The sequence below is a fragment of the Halichoerus grypus genome, chromosome 4 (assembly GCF_964656455.1).
Source record: "Halichoerus grypus chromosome 4, mHalGry1.hap1.1, whole genome shotgun sequence".
Classification (NCBI taxonomy): domain Eukaryota; kingdom Metazoa; phylum Chordata; class Mammalia; order Carnivora; family Phocidae; genus Halichoerus; species Halichoerus grypus.
The window spans coordinates 186,159,591-186,174,085 of NC_135715.1; the positions used below are offsets into that span (position 1 = coordinate 186,159,591).

A 14,495-nucleotide genomic window follows, 5' to 3' on the forward strand; every position below is an offset into this window, starting at 1 on the left:
CTGGGCATGAGCATATCAACATAAATACTACAGGGACTATATAGAAAAGGGCAAGTAATGAAGTAGGCTGATACAGTAGGAAGTTTAAAAAAATCTTTAAAATGAAGGAAAATACTGTTGGAGTATCTGGTAGAATGGAGAGCTTGGGTACCCAAACCAGGAGGAGGCAGAAAAATCATATGATGCTAACTGAGGAACTCTGCTCTTTAGGTTCCTCGGCAGGTTTCCTTTGATGAAATTGGTTGTTTCTAAGTCCCATTAGGCTTTGATGAGGGAGAGAGGTTTGTAGTGATTGTCTAGGTGCTAGGAGGGATTCAGAGAAAGGCCCCAGACATTTCTCTTTAACTTCTCATTTGGAGAGCATTTCTCCACATGGGAAACAGTTGCTTCTTTCTCTTTGCCATGGTCTGCTTTAATCTGTTTTAAGGGATTGAATATGAAACTATAGTAGCAGTTACGATACCAGGGAGGAGATAATAGCACATTGTTATTTTTATTTAATCCTACTTAAAATAAAAGCAACATTTGACATGGTTTGTTATTCTTTTTAGTTATTTTAAGTCTTTTTTGTTTTGTTTTTTTGTTTTTTTTAAAGATTTTGTTTATTTATTTGACAGAGAGACAGCGAGAGAGGGAACACAAGCAGGGGGAGTGGGAGAGGGAGAAGCAGGCTTCCCACGGAGCAGGGAGCCCGATCTGGGGCTCGATCCCAGGACCCTGGGACTATGACCTGAGCCGAAGGCAGATGCTTAACGACTGAGCCACCCAGGCGCCCCTATTTTAAGTTTTTTAAATGAAAAAATAAATTTGAGTTGTTCAGAGCTCTTTTGCTCCATTAAGACATTTGTTTTCTTTATGATTTACTGAATTTTGCCAGTTTAAATCAGTCTTTATTAATAGTTTGGAAGTAAGGATGCCCTCTGAATTTTATGACTAAAATGCATGGTATTAATAGGGAATAATTTTACATTAATTATTTAGGGCCCAATTTGTATTTGAAGGATTATTAATTACTGGTTAAGACTATATTTTTTAAAAGCTGATGTACTGAGGAATAGTTGACATATTATAAGCTGTATGTATTTAAGGTTTGTTAAGTTAAAAATTTTTTTTTTTCTAAAGCTTTTTAAGTATTCTCTACACCCACCTTGGGGCTTGAACTCATAACCCTGAGATCAGGAGTTGCACATTCCACTGACAGCCAGCCAGGTGCCCCCAATTTGTTAAGTTTTCACATGTGTATGTAGTCATCATCACAAATAAGATTGTGAATATATCCATCACCCCTAAAGCTTTCCTCATATCCCTGGCTCCTTGGCCCCCATCCCAGATAACCACTGATCTTTCTGTCACTATATTAATTTTCACTTCCTAGAATTTCCTAGAATTTTATATAAATGGAATCATACAGCATGTAGTTAGGCTTCTTTGACTCAGCATAATTATTTTGAGATTCATTTGTGTTTTAGTGCATCAGTAGTTGGTTCTTCTTTAATGCTAGTTAATACTCCTTTGTATGAGTGTATCACACAGTTTACTAAATCATTCACGTATTGATGGACATATTGGTTGTTTCCAGTTCTTAACTGGTAACAAAGAAGGCTGCTATGAAAATTTGTGTATAAATCTTCGTGTGGACGTATACTTTTATTTCTCTTTATATGGTGTGGTTAACTTTGAAAGAAACTGTCAGAGTTTTCCAAGTACTATTTAGCATTCCCACCAGCAATGTATAAGAGGTCCAGTTCTTCCACATCCTTGTCAGCACTTGGTATGGTCAGTCTTTTTAACTTCAGACATTCTAATAGATGTGTAGTGGTATCTCTGGTGGTGTTGATTTGTCTTTCTCTAATGATTAGTGATGCTCAGTATCTTTTCATGAACTTATTTGTTATCCATATAGCTTCTCTGGTGAAGTGTCTAAATCTTTAGTCCATTTTTAAAAAATATTTTATTTATTGCCAGAGAGAGCAAGAGAGCGAGCACAAGCAGGGGGAGTGGCAGGCAGAGGCAGAGGGAGAAGCAGGCTCCCCACTGAGCAAGGAGCCCAATGCGGGACTCGATTCCAGGACCCTGGGATCATGACCTGAGCCGAAGGCAGACACTTAACTGACTGAGCCACCCAGGCATCCCTCTTTTGTCCATTTTTAATTGGGTTCTGTGTTTTCTTATTACTGAGTTTTAGAAGTTCTTTATAAATTCTGGATGTTAATTCTTTTTCAGCCATAGGATTTGTAGATATTTTTCCTAGTCTCTTTATTCTTTTGTTAGTGTCTTTTGAAGAGCAAAAGCTCTTAATTTTGATAAAGTCCAAATTATAATTTTTTTCTTTTGATGTTTTTGTTGCTTTAAGAAATCTTTTCCTAGTTAATACCACTGAAATATTCTCCTATCTTCTAGGAGTTTTTGTTTTAGGTTTTAGATTTAGATCTATGATCCACTTTGAGTTATTTTTATGTATAGTAAAAAGTATGGATTAAAGTTCATTTTTTCACATATAGAATCCAATTGTTCTAGAATCATTTGTTGAAAAGACTATTCCTTCAATAAATTGCCTTCTAAGTAGGTTGGAAATCTTATATATGTGTTCTATTTCTGGATTCTTTTCTGTTCCATTGATCTATTTGGCTTGATGCCAATACTACATTGATTTGATGACTATAGTTTTATAATAAGACTTGAAGTCAGATGGGGTAAGTCCTTCAGCTTTGCTGTTCTATTTCCAGATTTTGGCTCTTTGAGGTCTTTTTCATTCCTATATTAATTTTAGAGTCAGCTTGTCAGCTTTTCCAAAAAGTCTGCTTGAGAATTTGAGATTGTATTGTATCTATAGATCAGTTTGAGGAGAACTACCATCTTTTTTTTTTTTTTTTTAAGATTTATTTATTTATTTGAGAAGGAGAGAGAGAGAACATGTGTGCTTGCTCATGCAAGTAGGGAAGGGGCTGAGGGAAAGAATATCCAAGCAGACTCCCCCCTGAGCGTGGGGTCGGATGCGGGGCTGGATCCCACGACCCATGAGATCAGGACCTGAGCCAGAACTAAGAGTCAGACGCTTAACTGACTGAGCCACCCAGGTGCCCCGAGGAGAATTACCATCTTGATGTTGTGTCTTCCAATCTATGTATATGCTATAGTCTCCATTTAGTTAGATTTTCTTTTATTTCTCTCAGCAATATTTTGTAGTTTTCACTGGGCAAATCCTGTACATCTTTTGTCATTGTTATCCCTATGTATTTCATATATTATTTTCTAATTTTTTTTTTTAATTGAAGTATAGTTGACATACAATGTTACATGAGTTTCAGGTGTACAGCATAACGTAGTTCATATTTTTTGATGCTCTTGAAATGGTGGTTTTTCAAATTTTTATCTTTGATGTTGCCACCATATAGAAATATGATTGATTTTTTGTACATTGATCTTCTCTGTCAACTAGGATATGCTCACTCATTCCATTGGCTTTTTAAAAATAGATTCCATTGGATTTTTTATATAAAGATTATGTCACCTGTGAATACAGTTTTACTTCTTCCTTTCTAATCTTTTATTTTTTTTTCTTATTGCACTGGATATAATTCCCAGTATGGTGTTAAATAGAAGTGGTGAGAGCAGACATATTTGTGTTGTTCTGATCTTAGGAAGAAAGCTCTCAGTCTTTCACCATTAAGTATGATGATAGCTGTAGACTTTTTATATATGCCCTTTGTCAGTGAGGAAGTTTCCTTCTATTCCTAGTTTGCTGAGAGTTTTTTTCAGAAATGAAGTTGGATTTTCACAAATGCTTTTTCTGAGTCTACTGAGATGATCATATGGTTTTTCATTTTTAGTTTAATATGGTGAATTACGTTGATTTTCAGATATTAGAACTAACATTGCATTCTTGAAATAAACCCTACTTAGTCCTGATGTATTATTCTTTTTTTTAAATATTGTGGGAATTGTAAAATTTTGTTAAAAAAATGTTTTTTAAAGATTTTATTTATTTATTTGACAGAGAGAGACAGAGCAAGAGAGGGAACACAAGCAGGGGGAGTGGGAGAGGGAGAAGCAGGCTCCCCACAGAGCAGGGAGCCCAATGTGGGGCTCGATTCCAGGACCTTGGGACCATGACCTGAGCAGAAGGCAGACGCTTAACAACTGAGCCACCCAGGCGCCCCCAAAATTTTATTTTTAAAGATTTTATTTATTGATTTGACAGAGAAGAGAGAGCAAGCACAAGCAAGCCTTGTCTCCAGGCAAAGGGAGAGGGAGTAGCAGACTCCCCGCTGAGCATGGAACCTGATGCAGGGCTCGATCCCAGAACTCTGGGATCATGACCTGAGTCGAAGGCAGACACTTAACTGACTGAGCCACCCAGGCACCCCTGTTATAAGGATTTTGGTCTTCTACCTTGCTTGTGTCTGACAAGAGATCTGATATCCTTATCTCTGTTTCTCTATACTTAATGTGTCTTTTTTCTTTGCTGCTTTTACAATTTTCCGTTTCAACTACTTTGAAGCAATTTAACTATCATGTGTCTTAGTATAGTTTTCTTTTTTGTGTGTGTGATTTGTGTCATTGGAAATCTTAGATTTATGGTTCTATAGTTTTTATCAAATGTGGAAAACTTTTGGCTGTTATTTTTTTCAAATATTTTTTCTTTCTCCACTTCCCCTCCCCACTTTACAGATTTTTTTTTTTTTTTTTTTTAAGATTTTATTTATTTGAGAGAGAGAATGAGAGAGAGAGAGAGCACATGAAAGGGGGGAGGGTCAGAGGGAGAAGCAGACCCCCTGCTGAGCAGGGAGCCCGATGCGGGACTCGATCCTGGGACTCCAGGATCATGACCTGAGCCAAAGGCAGTCGCTTAACCAACTGAGCCACCCAGGCGCCCCCCACTTTACAGATTTTTAATTACACATATATTAGGTTGCTTGAAGTTGTCTCCTAGCTCACTGATGCGCTCTTAAAATTTTCTGTCTTTTTTCTTTGCTTTTCATTTTGGATAGTTCCTATTGCTTTATCTTCAAGTTTGTTAATTTTTTCTTTAGTAGTGTCTAATCTGGTGTTAGTCTCATCCAGTGTATTTTTCATCTTACGCATCATAGTTTTTATCTCTAGACCTGAGATCACTCTCTGAGCCAAAACCAAGAGTTGGATGCTTAATTGACTGCAAGACCCGGGTGCCCCAATATCTTTGATGTCTCTTAACCCTTTCAGTCTTTCCTCTTTTTTTTTTTTTTTTTAAAGATTTTATTTATTTATTTGAGACAGAGAGAATGAGAGAGAGAGAGAGAGCACATGAGAGGGGGGAGGGTCAGAGGGAGAAGCAGGCTCCCTGCCGAGCAGGGAGCCCGATGCGGGACTCGATCCAGGGACTCCAGGATCAAGACCTGAGCCGAAGGCAGTCGCTTAACCAACTGAGCCACCCAGGCGCCCTCAGTCTTTCCTCTTTTTGAACATATGGAATACGGTTCTAATAACTACTACTTTACTGTCCTTTTTTGTTATTTCCATACATTTCTACATTGTTTTTCTCTTTTTCTGTCTCACACACCCTATTTTTATTTTTTGTTTTTTATTTTTTATTTTTTTTAAGATTTTATTTATTTGCGAGAGACAGCATGAGAGGGAGGAGGGTCAGAGGGAGAAGCAGACTCCCTGCTGAGCAGGGAGCCCGATGGGGTACTTGATCCTGGGACTCCAGGATCGTGACCTGAGCCGAAGGCAGTCGCTTAACCAACTGAGCCACCCAGGCACCCCTCACACACCCTATTTATTAAAGGAAGTAAGGCGGAGCGCCTGGGTGGCTCAGTTGGTTGAGCATCCAACTCTTGATTTCGGCTTAGGTCACGATCTCAAGGTTGTGGGATCAAGCCCCGCGTCAGATTCTGCACTCAGTGCAGAGTCTGCTTGTCCCTGTCTCTCTGCTCCTCCCCCTGCTCTCTCTCTGTCTCTAAAATAAATAAAATCTTAAAAAAATAAAGTAATGCAAGATATTTAATAATTTCTTTATTTTGTGTGTTTGGAAACAGGCTTATGAAAGGTAGTTTGGTTTGGTCAGGGTTAGACAATGTTCAGATTTAAATCTAGGTTTTTCACAACTTCTGCTCTTTCTGTTACTCCTGCCTCAATAGGAGGAATAAGACAAATATAGAACTAAAAAATAGTAGGGAAGGCACCATAATAGAGAAGAATTATGCAAAATCATAAGGGAGTATGTAGATTAAAAAGACTTCTAAGGATGCAGGAAGCTTTTGGGATGAAACCTGAAGGACAGGTAAGATTTTGCAGGTTCTTTTTTTTTTTAATTTTATTTATTTATTTATTTGACACAGAGAGAGAGAGAGAGAGCGCACAAGCAGGGGGAGCAGCAGCAGAGGGAGAGAGAGAGAAGCAGGTTCCCTGCTGAGCAAGGAGCTCAATGCGCGCTGGGCTCGATGCGGGCTCCATCCCAGGACTTGGGATCATGACCTGAGCCAAAGGCAGACGCTTAACCGACTGAGCCACCCAGACACCCTGAGATTTTGCAGGTTGTTCTAATGAGGGTGAAGCATTTCAGGAGGAGAGGAGTGTATTGCAATGTGTGGGTTTGGAAGATTGGGGCGTGTGTTTAGCTGAATTGGGTTTGAATATGGAAAGCAGATGACTAGGGAGGTTGGACTGAATTGTTGAGTATTTTTGATGTCTGGCTTTAACACCACTTTTTAATATATCTTGTCTCCAGCTACTGCATGCCTCTGACACAGGGATGGTGTCTTTTAAAATTTCTTTTCATTACTTAGTACAGTCTTGTATATAATTCACAGGTTTATTGATTGATTAATAACATTATCTTACTCTAGTACCCTTGGTTCTACTTTATTATTACTTGTGATTGCATTGTTTATTGTATAAGAAGTCTTAAATCTTGTATTCATAAAATTCCTTCCAAAGAAGTCAGCATACTTTGTGCAAATTCATTTATCGATTGTCTCAGCAGTCAGCTTACCATACGCAGAGTATCCCACTTCCTCAGGCATCCAGAATCCTGCTTCAACTTAAGGGTCATTGTGTAATCTTGTACTGTTCTAATGAAAGGAATGCTCAGATGATAGTGTTGTGGGCAGAGCCCAGGCCTGGTTCCCTGGGACTTCTTTACTTCTGGCTGGTAGGGAGGAGTACATGCGATGCTGTCCTTGAACTCACAAGCGCCCACTACATGCAGAGTTGGCTCTGACACCACAAGTGCTCAACTGGACTCACTCTCATCTTTGTACAGTATCTAAATCGGGAGCTGAAGTTTCAACCACGGTTTCATTGAATTTCAGTCAATTAAAAACTAATTAATGGAAAAATGTCTTACTGTTCAAATTGCATCATTCTTCCTGCAATGGTTTTAATTTTCTTATGCAAACCTTTTTACCCTGGAGTTCTGGCAGGTGCCCTCTTTGCTGGACCTCCCTGAAGTGACTGCTAGTGGTTCTCAGTGAGTTTGATCAAAGAGTGCATTGCCCTTCGTTGTAAACTCTCCCTACACCCATGAATCTCCTTGCTAATGCAGCTTCAGAAGAAAAGGTGAAAATCAAGGATTTTGCTAACTCCTGAAAGTTGTCTACTTAGAAGGAGATGACAGAACCAAGCAGATTTTCAGTGGCAAGCATTGAATCTAGAATTAAGAGACTGTATATATATGTCTTTACATGCAATCTGTACAGTGTTTTTTTGTTTTACTTTTTTTATTTGAGTATAGTTGGCACACAACGTGACATTAGTTTCAAGTGTACAACATAATGATCCAATTTCTTTATACATTGTGCTGTGCTCACCACGAGTGTAGCTACCATCTGTCACCGTAACGAAGCTGTTACAAGATCATTGGCTATATGCTGTGCCTTTTTTTTTTAATTTTATTTTATTATGTTATGCTAGTCACCATACATTACATCATTAGTTTTTTTTTTTGCAAAATATAACCTTATATTTGATGTACAAAAATATAATGTTATATCTCTATATCTGAATTTCTTTTTCATTTTTTTTTTCATTTTTTTTTTTTTTTAAAGATTTTATTTATTTGACAGAGAGAGAGGTAGCGAGAGCAGGAACACAAGCAGGGGGAGTGGGAGAGGGAGAAGCAGGCTTCCCGCCGAGCAGGGAGCCCGATGTGGGACTCGATCCCAGGACCCTGGGATCATGACCTGAGCCGAAGGCAGACGCTTTAACGACTGAGCCACCCAGGCGCCCTCATTTTTTTTTTCAATACGTGTCCTCTAACACCCATCACCGGGCTAACCCATCCCCCGAGCCCCCTCCCCTCTAGAACCCTCAGTTTGTTTCTCAGAGTCCTTAGTCTCTCATGGTTCATCTCCCCCTCCGATTCCCCCCCTCTTCATTTTTCCCTTCCTTCTATCTTCTTCTTCTTCTTTTTTTTTTTTAACGTATAATGTATTATTTGTTTCAGAGGTACAGGTCTGTGATTCATCAGTCTTACACAATTCACAGCGTTCACCATAGCACATACCCTCCCCAGTGTCTATCACCCAGCCACCCCATCCCTCCCACCCCCCACCACTCCAGCAACCCTCAGTTTGTTTCCTGAGACTAAGAATTCCTCATATCAGTGAGATCATATGATACATGTCTTTCTCTGATTGACTTATTATGCTGTGCCTTTTTAATCCCACATTGTTTTTTTGTTTTTAAATTATGGTCTTTTATTAAACACTGAGAAGTTATAAAATAATGTATGAAACATATATGTAAGGTATGCAGAATAATAGGACAATGAGTATCCATATAACAACCACCCAGTGTAGGAAAAAATGTCATTGCTGTTGAAGATCTATGTTCTTGTTTGTAATCCTACCCCTTCTTTTCCCATTTAGAGGTAACCTGAGTTTTGTATTTTCTTTATACTTGAACCACATCCTTTGTATCCTTTTTTTTTTTTTAAAGATTTTATTTATTTATTTATTTATTAGGGAGTGAGTGGGAGAGAAACAGTATGAGAGGGGAGAGGGTCAGAGGGAGAAGCAGGCTCCCCGCTGAGCCAGGAGCCCGATGTGGGACTCGATCCCAGGACCCTGGGATCATGACCTGAGCTAAAGGCAGTCGCTTAACCAACTGAGCCACCCAGGCGCCCGACATCTTTTGTATCCTTAAACTGTTTTTTAATTTTTGCATGTTTTTGAAATTTGTAAAATGGAATCACAATACAGATATTTTTCAGTGATTTGCTTCTCCCTAGAACATTATGTGTGTCTGCTTTGGTCACATTGTGCCAATAATGAATCCTGGCCTGCTTGTACTTAGGAGCATAAATTTATTTCTTAATAAGTTTCCTCACAGTCTCATAAAGAATAAGATTCATATGTTTCTGCCTTTTAGAAATAAAAAAAAGATAATGCTTTCTGACTGGATACAAATAAGCCAGTTTCCTTTAAGGCCTTCCATCTCCATGCGCTCCAGAACCCATCTCTGAGGGCCATACCTTAGTGAGTGGGTAGAAGTCCTTGAAGGTGGCTCATTTTTCCTGTATTTCCCCTTCTTCTGTACCTTGGGCAGCCTGGACACTCCCCATTCCTCAAATAGGTATGGTTTTGGGGTTCTTTATCCTGACTGCACATAAGAGTAATACCATGCCTATGCAAAGACTGGCCAATTAAATTTCAATATTTCTTTTTTTGACTGTTCCTATCTTTTGTCTGTTCTTTTTTGTTTGTTTAACTTTGTTTTAATTGGGTTGCTTCTTTCATATTGATTTGTAGGTCTTGACATCTTGACATACTCTGTATATAAATCCTTGGATTTTTTTTTAAAGATTTATTTATTTGAGAGGGACAGAGAGCAAGAGCAGGAGCACAGAGGGAGAGGGAGAAGCAGACTCCCCGCAGAGCAGAGAGCCTGACCCAGGGCTCCTTCCCTCTCCCTGTCCTCTGGCAACCACCAATCTCTGTTATGTCTCTGTGCATTTACCTATTCTGGATATTTCATATACATGGAATCATATGTGACCTCGTGTCTGTCTGGCTTTTTTCACTTAGTATAATGTTTTTAAGATTCATCCATGTTGTAGCATGGGTTCATTCCTTTAGATACACTCATTATTTATGGCTAAAAAAGATTCCATTTTATGTATATGCCACTATTTATCCATTGAGGGACATTTGGGTTGTTTCCACCTTTTGGCTATTATGAATAGTTCTGCTATGAACATGTGTGTATAAGTATTTGTTTGGATAATTATTTTCAACTCTTTTGGGTATATGCCTAGAACTGGAGTTGCTGGGTCCTATGGTAATCCCATGTTTAACTTTTTGAGGAACGTCCAGTCTGTTTTCCATAGTGGCTGAACCATTTTACATATCTACCAGGAATTTATGAAAGTTCCACTTTCTCCACATCCTTGCCAATATTTGTTATTTTCTGGTTTGTGTTTTGTTTTGTTATAGCCTTCTGAGTGAGTGTGAAGGGGACCTCATTGAGGTTTTGATTTACATTTTCTTGATGGCTAATGATGTTGAACATGTTTTCATGAGTTTTTTGGCCTTGAATATATCTTCTTTGGAGTAATGTCCATTTGCATCCTTTGCCTTTTTTCTTCCATTTGATTGTTAAGATGAGATTGTCAATTTCTATAAAAAAGTCATGATTTGAATTTAATTGTGGTTACATTGTAATTTTTTAATCAATTTACAGCTGACATCTTTATAATATTGTGTCTTTCTGGTCAAGAGCAGGGTTTGTTTCTTTGTTTAGGTCTTCTGTGTTTTAAAAACTAATTTAAAAATTTAATTTAGATCTTATATCAGTCTTATTAATTTTATCCTCAGGCATTTTGTGATTTTGGTTACTACTTAGAATTAATCTTTCTCTCTGTCTTGTTTTTAGATTATTGTGGGCATATAGGAACGTTAGTGATAACTTATTTGTTGATTTTGGATCTACCCTTTCTGCATTCTTGCTGAAATCATGAGTCTTAATAAATTGTGAGTATATCCTTTGAGATTTTCTAGATAGTCATATTATCTGTAAATATTGAAAACCTAGTCTCTTTTCCAATATTTCTTCTTTTTACCAACTTTTTTGATTACATCGACGAGGACCTCTCTGGTACAGTGTTGAGTTGTTGGTGATATCCTTTCTGAACTTTAACATTACACCACTAAGTACAGTGTTTACTGTTTCTGACTTATTTTTTAAAAATATTTAATTAATTTATTTATTTGAGAGAGAGAGAGAGAGAGGGCACAAGTGGGGGGGAGGGCAGAGAGAGGGAGAAGCAGACTCCCCGCTGAGCAGGGAACCCGATGAGGGGCTCGATCCTAGTCAAAGGCAGATGCTTAACCGGCTGAGCCACCCAGGTACCCTAACTTTTTTCGCACTATTTATTTATTTGCTAAGGTTTTTTTTTTTAATGCTGTTTAATACTAATTGGTGATAAACTGTATAATGTTTTTTGTTGGGCATTTATTAAGCTGTCCACCTCCCCCTGTTACTATGTAGTAAATCATATTAATACATAGATTCTCTCAGAATATATCTTGAGCGTGATCTTCCATATGCTGTTGGGATTCAGTTTGTTAATATCTTATTTAGTATTTTTGCATCTGTGTTCATATTATTATTGCTTATGTGCTTTCCTTGTTTGGGTTTGAAATCTAGAATACAGTTAATATTCAGCATGTTAGGGAGTTTTTCATCTTTTTCTTTTTTTTTTTTTAAGATTTTATTTATTTGAGAGAGAGCATGTAAGCATGGGGGGAGGGAGGGGCAGAGGGAGAGGCAGGCTCCCACTGAGCAGAGAGCCTGACAGGGGGCTTGATCCCAGGACCCTGGGATCATGACCTGAGCTGAAGACAGATGCTTAACCAACTGAGCCACCCAGGCACCCCTCATCTCTTTCTGTACTTTGGAGTAATTTACCTAACATGGGAAGCAAGATATTTGCTTTTATATTTGTTTATGATATGGTGTGTGTTCAATACTTATATATTTTAATTTTTTGCAATTGAATCTATTAATCTTTTTATCATTTCATATTTTGTGGTCACTTCTTTAATCCATCAGATTTGGTGTAGGGCAATCCATTTCCTTCCCCTATGTAGTTGACCATTGTTCCACCACCATTTAGTGAGAAATTTATCTTTATTCCACTGATCTGAATTGACACCTTACTCATACATTATTTACAAATTTAGATGTGTTTCTTAGCTTTATTATTTATTTATCTTTGCTGCTGCTTTTTTTTTTTTTAATTTTATTTATTTATTTGACAGAGAGAGAGAGACAGCAAGAGAGGGAACACAAGCAGGGGGAGTGGGAAAGGGAGAAGCAGGCTTCCCGCTGAGCAGGGAGCCCAATGCGGGGCTCGATCCCAGGACCCTGAGATCATGACCTGAGCCGAAGGCAGTCGCTTAACCAACTGAGCCACCCGGGTGCCCCCTTCCTTTTTTTTTTTAAGATTTTATTTATTTATTTGACAGAGAGAGAGAGAGCAAGCACAAGCAGGGAGAGGGAGAAGGAGAAGCAGGCTCCCCGCAGAGCAGGGAGCCCAATGCGGGGCTCGATCCCAGTACCCTGGGATCATGACCTGAGCTGAAGGCAGACGCTTAACCAACTGAGCCACCCAGGCACCCCTTATCTTGCTTCTTAACTGAGGATATTTCTTGTATATTGAAGACCTGGAGCTAAGCACTTCTGTCTTTAGAGTGAAAAAAAACGGTCTTGGCTTTCACAGAGGATTTATGGCACAGGGGATCCACTGGAGGACATCGATTAGCTGATAGTGGTTTAGAAATGGCTGGAGTTTGAAATGGTGGCTACTGTGAGAGGCCTGGACTAAAAATGGGTGGATTAATGTGGGTCTTCTCTGAGCTAGCTGAGTGAGTGTCACTGACTAAGAACTTGGAATTCCTGGGAGAGGGAAGCCTCATGAAGTGGAGAGATGGTCCTGAGGGCTGCACAAGAACTCACACTGAGTCTCTTGGAACTGATTAAAGGGATTCTGGCTCCTAGCAAGATGGAGATTCTGAGCTGGAAGGAACCTTAGATCCTCATCCCTTACAACTGACTTAGACTTGTGCAAAGTATTTGAGGCCTTGGGGAACTGGAAAACATTTTTGAATCTACTTTTTAGCTTTTGGCTTCTGAAGTGAAGGTTGGACTAGAGACTGAGATGCAGCAAATCAGAGAACAAATACGGGACTCAGTGGGGAGAATTGGAGAATATGTTTGGAGAAGCTTATTAGAGACACATAGTCATTATATTCCTGGGACAGTTTTTTAAATATTTAAAACATAGTTATATATGACTTAGGTAAAGAATTAAAAATAGAATCAAGTTCTTTATTGCCCAGTTTTCTAATTTAGTATTAGTGGGATATAATAAAAAGGCTATTAATTTAGTAGTATCTGAACTCATTCTAATACTTTTGATTGTGCTGGATTTTCTAAGTAGCAAGGATTTCATTTATCATTGATCTTTTGCCTCTTTTCTAATGTTTATATGGTCTTGGTTATAGCAATGAGTAGTGCCTTTAGAATGATATTAAATAACACTATAATAGCTGGCATCCTTTTCCTATTCTTAATAGGAATGCTTCTAGTGCTTCACAGTTGTAAGTTATTTTTTGTTTTAAGTTTTTTCCTTTTTATTTTTTTATTTTTTTTTATTTTTTTTTTAAAGATTTTATTTATTTATTTGACAGAGAGAGACACAGCGAGAGAGGGAACACAAGCAGGGGGAGTGGGAGAGGGAGAAGCAGGCTTCCTGCGAGCAGGGAGCCCGATGCGGGGCTCGATCCCAGGACCCTGGGACCATGACCCGAGCCGAAGGCAGACGCTTAACGACTGAGCCACCCGGGTGCCCCTAGTTTTTTCCTTTTTAAACTTTATTTTTAAATTAAGCTTTTTACTTTGAGATACTTGTAGATTCACATGCAGTTGTAAGAAGAAATACAGAGAGATCCTGTGGATATTTCACCCAGTTTCCTCATGTGTAACTATAATATCACAACTAGGAAATTGATGTCAATACAATCCACCCATGTTATTTTGATTTCATTAGTTTTAGTTGTACTGGTGTGTGTGTGTGTGTGTGTGTGTATTCTGTCACATCTGTGGATCTGTGTGACCACCAGTGCAGTCAAGATACAAAATAGGTCCTGCACAAGAATCTCCTGGGCTACCCTTTCATAGCTACAGCCATCTCCCTCCCTCTCTGCCTTCTTAACCCTTGGCAACCATGACACTCTCCTCTATCTCTCTAATTTGTCATTTCAAGAATACTATAAATGGAACCATACAGTACATAACCTTTGAGATTGCTTCACTCCACGTAATTCCCTTGCAGTTCATCCAGATTATTGTATATATCAATAGTTCGTTCCTGTTTATTGTGAGTAGTATTTCATGGCATGAATGTACCACAGCTTGTTTCACCATTTATCTGCTGAAGGGCACATCTGGGTTGTTTTCAGTTTTTGGCTATTACAAATAAAGTTTTATCAGTTGATCAGTCATGCATCTTT

General features: G+C 38.6%; 1 protein-coding gene across 3 annotated transcripts in view; it reads left to right on the forward strand.

Moving 5' to 3' along the window:
• Positions 1-14,495, forward strand: part of DIS3L2 (DIS3 like 3'-5' exoribonuclease 2) — a 351,578-nt gene that overhangs the window by 5,364 nt on the left and 331,719 nt on the right. The window contains exon 2 of one of the 3 annotated variants that reach the window (XM_078071457.1): positions 10,855-10,952. The exons of the other annotated variants lie outside the window; for them this stretch is intronic. The gene's annotated coding sequence lies outside the window, so the exon portion shown is untranslated. The remainder of the gene's footprint in view (positions 1-10,854; positions 10,953-14,495) is intronic. 3 annotated transcript variants of the gene reach the window in all.